Genomic DNA, 7,463 nt, shown 5'->3' with positions numbered 1-7,463 from the left:
TTTTTATGGGTTGGAATAGATTTTCTCTGAAAATTCTTCCAAACTCTGAGATTCTGTGAATATCTTATACTTTCCCTTTGAGTTTGTTTTTTCCCATAGTCCTTGAAGTGTTGAGACTTCTCTTGGTACATCTATTGGTCTACTAAATACCGTTCTCCTAAAATGAAAAATTTGAGTTACTTGTCTTTGCAGTATCAAGTTTGTCTTTGCTGCAAACTCCCTTTCTATAGATACATTTTAAAGGCCAGGATAAAAAGCACATATAACTTTTTCTCATTCCCTTTGCTTGCAGTTAAATTAAAAACTTTGCAGCATGGTGTGTGAGTCTGTCTGTATAGAGCTCCGTTTTAAATGGTGGTGAAAATTTATGCTGATAGGAGCCTTACAGCCAGGCTCCTTGCAGTGCTGTCAAGTCATTTTCCAAAGGCCATTTCCAGATTGTTGAGTTTGCTGGCTGTCAGCAGTTTGATGTGCCACTATTGACTCTGGCCATTTTGGTCTTCACAATTCAAAATTTTATTTAATTATTTTCATGCTACCCTCTAAAAACTGTATAATATGTTTTACTAATAAGAATCTAAATAAGAATCCTGAAGTTGTGGGTAGCTTCTGTATCTTCTAAAAAGAGCATAACATTTCTTTTTATGGAGCAAAATGTAAACATTTGGTTTTGTACCGCTGCCACCCCAACAAGTAAAAGTGATCTCTTGCTACTCATGCTTAAAATTCATCATTTATTAAGCACCTGACATGTACAGGCCCTATGCTTAGCCCTGAGAATCAAAAATGTAACCTGTGAGTTTGTTCTTAAATAGCTTACAGTCTAATTGGACAAAAGTCATATACACATATAACTGTGAAACAACAAATTGTGTGATAAATTCAAAGAAAAGGTCCAGTGCAAGTAAAACACTGTGAGACTCTACCTAGCACTGTCTGAAATTGCCCTGTCTTCCCTCTAGAAGGAGGAGTCTAGGTCTAGGATTCTTGATTAGCACAATCAAAACTCCCCTCTCCTCTCTCCAGGAATGGGGTCCAGGGCCTTGGTACTATCCAGGACCAGGACTACTGAGTGGCACTGTCCAAAACTGCCTCATTTTCTCTTGTCAAGAGGCTGGATCTGGAAGTCTTTCTTCATATCTACATTCCAGTGTCTCCTAGAGCTGTGTGCCTCCTGTCTCTATGGCTGCTTTCTCTGAGGCCTAGAGTTTCCACCACTGCTGGCGGAAAGTCCCTGGTGTCCAAGATCTCTTATAACGCTACCTCTGCCCTGGTTATTGCCATCTAGTTGGCTGAAAGCTCTGCCACTACCTCTTCATATCTCCCATCTCTAGGGCCAGGGTTGAGAAGGAGTGTTGCTAGTCTCTGAAGGTTATGTCAGACTTTACTTTTCTTAGGTCTCTAATCTGTCTTTGCTCTTTCTGGATTTTTGAAATTGAGCCTCTAACAGGTCTACCTACCATCTTTTTAACAGGCTTAGTCATTACAAAGACATGACTGAAATCCATAGCCTTCTTTAATCAAATCGCCCCCTAAAACCAGAATTCATTCATTCCTCAGTAAAGTATGAATAAGTCAACAGTTATCCAGATCAAGAATTCTTCCTATTTCCATCAAGACTTTATGATCAAAGTCTCAAATGAGATGTTTATGAGATTGATTAAAAGCTAGAAAAGAAACAGTCCCAAGCAAAGGCATTTAACTCATCAGCTAGACCTAGCTTCATTGGTTACATCTGTCTACAAAATTGCTGTTTCAGTGTGGCACCACTTAGAACACAGAACTGTTTACCTTGACTAATGTTATTAATGTTATTAATTAGTCAAACAGAAACACAATAAAACCGTCATTCCAAGAGTAGTTAAATGCATGGATGCAGAACTAAACCAGTGTCTCTGAGATTGGGGAGAGAGGGCACCTTTACCACCAAGTGGTAAAGGTCATCTAGTTTAAGATGATTGGCCTTCCACCAAGGTTGGGCACATGATGATGGAGGTTGGTTATAATGTCATAATAATACTATCATAAAAATATGTTGATCAGGACAGTGATGTGGAAGTACCCTTATACTCTCATTTTAAGTTTTTTTTTCTTTCCCCGTTGTCAAACTTTCAGGCTACAAAATTCTTCCCCAGGCTGGGGAGATTATGATTACACCTTAGTAATTTTTATTGTTGATCATCTTTAGGGCAGTTATTTGTATTGAACACATTTGTTTCAAATATCTCTCTAAACTCCCAAGATAATTCCTTCTTGATGATACTGAAGAAATTACCACTCATACAGCAAAACCTGTCACCTCCATTTACTTGTGGTTGGTGCTTATTCATGTGGAATAGAATTTAACATTGTTACCTTTGTCCTTGGAGCTTTTTATAAAAGATAAGTACTTACTTGTTAAAGTACAAAAAAATGTTTCAGGGATGCCATATGCAAGATTAGCCTCAAGCTTAACCCTGTTCATGGTATAAAATGGAAAGATTTTATACCATCTCTAGAGACCACCAATCCCCATTATTGTTAATTAGTTCTTTTAATGATTTACTTTACATAGGATTCCCATATCTTCAAGAATCATTTCATGTGCTTTACAACCACATTCCCACCCCTACCTTCAGCCCTGCCTTTTACTTCTTCACAATTTGCAGAATGACCTTGCCTCCTACTTTACTGGGAAGGGGGGAAGGATGAAGGGAAAGGGAATAAGCATTTGTATAGTGTCTACTGTGTACCAGACATTGTGCTAAGAGTTTTTTACAAATGTTATCTCATTTGATCCTCACAAGAACACTGTAAGGTAGGTGCTGTTTTATCCTTATTTTACAGATGAGGAAACTGAAGCAAACAGAAATTAAGTGACTTTCCCCAAGGTCACACAGCTGTCTGTGACTGAGTCTGAGTCTGAGTCTGGATTTGAACTCAGGTCTTCCTGACTCCTGAACTCTATCCCCAGTGCCACCAGCTGCCATTTACTGGGGAAGATCAAGGCTATTCAAAAGGAATTCCTTTACCCCAAACTTTCCCTTTCTGCATTCTGTTTGTCTCTGAGGAAGAAGTCTCTCTCATCTCCAAGTCTAACCCCTACATTGGTGTCCTTGCTGTAATCTCACAGGCTTTTCAGGTTCTCACTATTTCAGTTATTCTCTTTATCTCCTGGAAGGTGCTACAATGGAAAGAGTACCAGGTTTGGAGTCTGAAGACCTGGCTTTCCATCCCATCTCTGCTACCCACATGGCCTTAGGTAAGGCATTTAAAGTCCTTTGGACTGAATTTTCTTCATCTATAAAATGAGTGGGTTGGACTAGCTGACCTTTCAAATCCCTCCCAACCCTAAAATCTTTTATCAAAAGTCTTTCCATCCCCACTGCCATAAAGGTAGAACTGGAAGGCCTGGGAGTGCATCAAGTCCAACCCTCTTATCTTTCAGATGAGGAAACTTAAGCCTAAGAACATTAAGTAACAGGTATCTGGAAGAGGGAGGATTCAAACTCACATCCTCTGACTGCCAGTCTAGTGTTCTTTCCATGGCACTCATTGCCCTCCTTAGAAATTTCCCCTCACCTTTGTCTACAAACATGCTCACTCCCTATCCTTAAAGAAAAAAAATCCCTAAACCCTGCTCTCCCCTCTAATTACTACACCTATTTCTTTTTCAGGTTTGTGTCCTACTCCTAAGTAGTGTATGAGGGACTGGTAGTGGAGATGAGGCAGAGAGGGAGGAGGAAAGACAGAGAGAGAGAGAGAGAGAGAGATCGCTTATTTCTTTTTCAGATTTGTGTCCTATTTCTAAATAGTATGCATGTATGAGAGATTAGATATGTATATGTGGAAGAGAGAGAGAGACTACAATCTCTAGAGTCTGAAAATCCAGTACTACCAAGTAATAGTAGATGATTATTTTCTGAGAATTTCAGTTCATTGACTCACTCTGAAAAGCACAAAAAAAATGTTCTTTCTACTTAGTTCTAAAGCTATCAGCAGCTCGGATTTATATAGAACTTCAAGGCTTAAAGATTGCTTTCCTCACCATAGCCCTGTGAGGTAGGTGGTAGTATAGATATCATTAGCCCCATTTTATGGAAAAGGAAACCCAGAGTCAGAAAAATGCAGTATCTTGCCTCTGGTTGCACAGTTACTAAGTATCAGAGCCACAGTTCAAATCCAGGTCTCTCATTCCAAATGCAGTACTCTTTAGATTATGTCATCCATGCAGCCTAGTTAGGAAATGAATGTTCCATCAGGTAAATAGCATTTTTATAGTGATTAGTAACACTTTCCATGGGAGGATGGTATACATGTGAGACTGCACAAAACAACTAAGGGCTTTCTGTTAGAAGAAAAGCTGATTCTCATAACAATGACAATTTTTTAAACAGAAAACCCAACATAACATACCCAGGCTGGAATCTTCAGACATGTGTGACTCCTCCCTTTCCTTCCTCCCTTCTCCCCCATTCAAATCAACTGCTGAGTCCTTTTGAGTCCACTTCCACAACATTTATTTCATCTGTTTTTCTGCATTCCCACTGCTACCACCCTAGTTCAGGACTTCATTATCTCTCAACTGTAATATTGCAATGGTCTCTTAATTAAATCTCCTTAACTCCAGCTCACTTAGCATGTTGACTTGAATATATCACAAGATCCCATTAGGCACTCAGTAAATAATGAATGAATATGTTTCATAATAATTAAACTGAGAAATTATTCCATAATCTCAGAGAATTATAATATGTGGAAAACAGAATGAAGAAAATGCATATAATAAGCAGAGGATGAATTTAGGATGTAGTATCTTAGAGTTAAAAGGGATCTTCAAGCTTATCTAGCCCAATTCCTATGAAATAGATGAAGCACATAGACTTTGGTCTTGCGTGCTGTCTTTATTATGAGTATTCCTTCCACAGAGCAGATCACCACCCGTTTATGCCTTCTTTCTTTGCCATTGTTTTTACTTAAATGCTCTGTAGGGGATCTACAAAAGCACAAGAAAGCTGCTTTTGACTGAATCACCCCCTTTACCAGTCATACATGTCCTCACTGATGTATTTTATACTGTATCTTGTGCACAAACTGCTATTGGCATCACTGGTATCCAAATGGAAAAATGCATAACAAATTTAAGTAGGTTCTAATAGATACCATATAAGGTTGGACTTTTTTTAGGAGCAGTGTGAAATTGATGTTAAGTGTTAGTTTAAAGGGTTCGGTAGTAGAAAGGAGCATTCCAGACATGTCTCTGGGTTGCATGTTTACCTTGGTCTCTATCATTGTAGTTCGGGGTAATAGATACCATGGTGGCACCTGGCCAAACTATGTGTACTTACTACTTACTAAGACTCAGTCATCTGCACTATTTTTCTGATCAGTAAAAATGCTTATGTCCTTAATAAATTTATCTTCCCTGTGCCCTTCTTTTTCTTCTTTAGTTCTCCTTGGGCACTTATAAGTATTGCTGCTTCTGGATACTCTATGACCACAGCCTCATTGATTTTCTGTCCTAAAGCATTCTACTTCTTGAAACCTATTGGATCTATATTAAACTAGCCCTCCCAATCTGCCTGAAAGTTCCCATGAATCTTAACAGTCACATTTAAAGTCAATTAAGCAAGAGAAACAGAAGCGGAGAGGAACATTGTTTAAAAGAAAAATGAAATGTGCCATTGAATCATGTAGTAAGAGAGATCTGCCCTTCCCAGCAGTGAATAATCAGTGTCCCCTTCCTCCTTGCCCTAATCTACCAAAAGAACTAATTGTTCTTTTGACACCACAGTATAAACCACGGGTTTTATGGCTCTCGGTCTTTTATTGAAGTTCAGGGACACTTCACCTGATTTTTCTCTCAGTATATTATATTCCTGCAGTGGTGACATTTGGCCTGATTGGCTTTTTTTAATCTTTTGTACTAACCATTTATCAAATTGGCTGGGACTTAAAGGTTCAACTTGAAAGGCTTTTTTTGCCTATCTTGATGGGAGTTTACCATCACATATCTTCCCTACTGCAGTTTTTAACATCACTTACACCTAATTTGATGCAGAAACATAATTGCTTGCCAGGAATAGGGGCTTGGAATGCCATCTGCTGCAGCTAAGCCTGGCTTCTTGAATTCATCACGTTTAAGGGGAAAATGAGCCTTCGAGTTTAGGTCTTGAATATATGTAGTTTATATAATCAGTTGGTCTTTGTAAGATTTAAAAACTGAATTTTTATAAATGTACATTTTCTTTATATTGCGAAGCCCAAAATATTAGTTTTCTTCTTGGCCTCTTCCCAGGAGGGAGAGGTTGGAGCAAGTCTTATCAAAGCTCTTCAGGGAATCACTTGAGTAACATTTCTGTGATATGTAAAGAGTAAATAGCCTCATAGTGTATGTATTAAATAATAATATTTTGAGCCCTAATTTAAATCTTTTTTTATCATTGAAACTTTTTATTTAAAAACACAAAGCTCTAATAACAGTAAGAAGCATAGAAAATCCACTTAGGAATATTCGTAATGTGGCTGTGGTGAAAAGAGAGGAAAGGAGAGAACTTTGTCAGACTCCCACTATTGTGCTAACCCACCCTCCTGGGGTGAAACCATGTAGAACCAGGCAGCAGGGAAGTTTTTTTTTTCCCTGCCAACTAGCTGTCCCCTCCCCACAATGGCCAGAAGAATAAGTAAATTGATAATTAAATATTGTCACAGGCAAGGTGGTTGAGGGGTTGGGTAAGAAGTAAGCATCAGGCTCAAGAAAGAGATACAGCAGAATGAGAGGTTTGGAGATACCATCAATCTCTCACAGTTTCTGGAGGAGCAAAGCCCATTGTGAGGAGCTCTTTTATCTCTAGGTTAGAAATTGATATTCCAGTCCATCACCAGTGATATCTCTAGTCACTCTTCCCTTTGCCGTAAAGGACAGTCCTAATCTTATCCCTGCTTCCACACCCATTTCCCTCCATAGGGGCTGAGCTGAGCTTTACTCTATCCTTAGATCCTTTGATACAAGTAGCTTTTTTCCTCACCTTTTGCCTTTTGGTGACACTCATTGAGGCTGTTTTATCCTCAGTAAGGGCCTGGAAGTGTTAGGGCAGTCAGGTTTAGCCATCATCAAAGAGAGTGAAGAGAGGAACTGAAGAGACTTAAAGGATGTTAGGAAACAGTAGTAAGAAAGCTGGTTGAAACACTTCCAATAGAGGTAATGTGTGTTTATATGCGGAGATAACATGGTACACCATCCAGAAAGAACCAATGCTAGCACACAAATCATAACAGTAATGTATTCATCAACTGCTTAGACACATCACACCTAGAGGGGACAGTGGCATTTTATATATAATTGTACTATCTGAATGTGGGCTATGAGAAGAACTTCTACTCTTCATTCAGTGTTCTCCGTTGGGGTGGTGTGAATATATATACAAGTACACACACACACACACACACACACACACACACACACACACACACACACACACACA

The 7,463-nt window shown here is 38.9% G+C and overlaps 1 protein-coding gene across 2 annotated transcripts in view; it reads left to right on the top strand.

The window, feature by feature from the left end:
- The window catches only part of ZFYVE28 (zinc finger FYVE-type containing 28), a 188,175-nt gene that overhangs the window by 143,746 nt on the left and 36,966 nt on the right, over window positions 1-7,463 (top strand). The window lies entirely within an intron of this gene.

This window comes from Vombatus ursinus, unplaced genomic scaffold, assembly GCF_900497805.2.
Source record: "Vombatus ursinus unplaced genomic scaffold, bare-nosed wombat genome assembly UNPS02014818.1, whole genome shotgun sequence".
NCBI lineage: Eukaryota > Metazoa > Chordata > Mammalia > Diprotodontia > Vombatidae > Vombatus > Vombatus ursinus.
The sequence above is the reverse complement of the archived record's forward strand: the minus strand, read 5'-3'. Positions and strand labels throughout refer to the sequence as shown.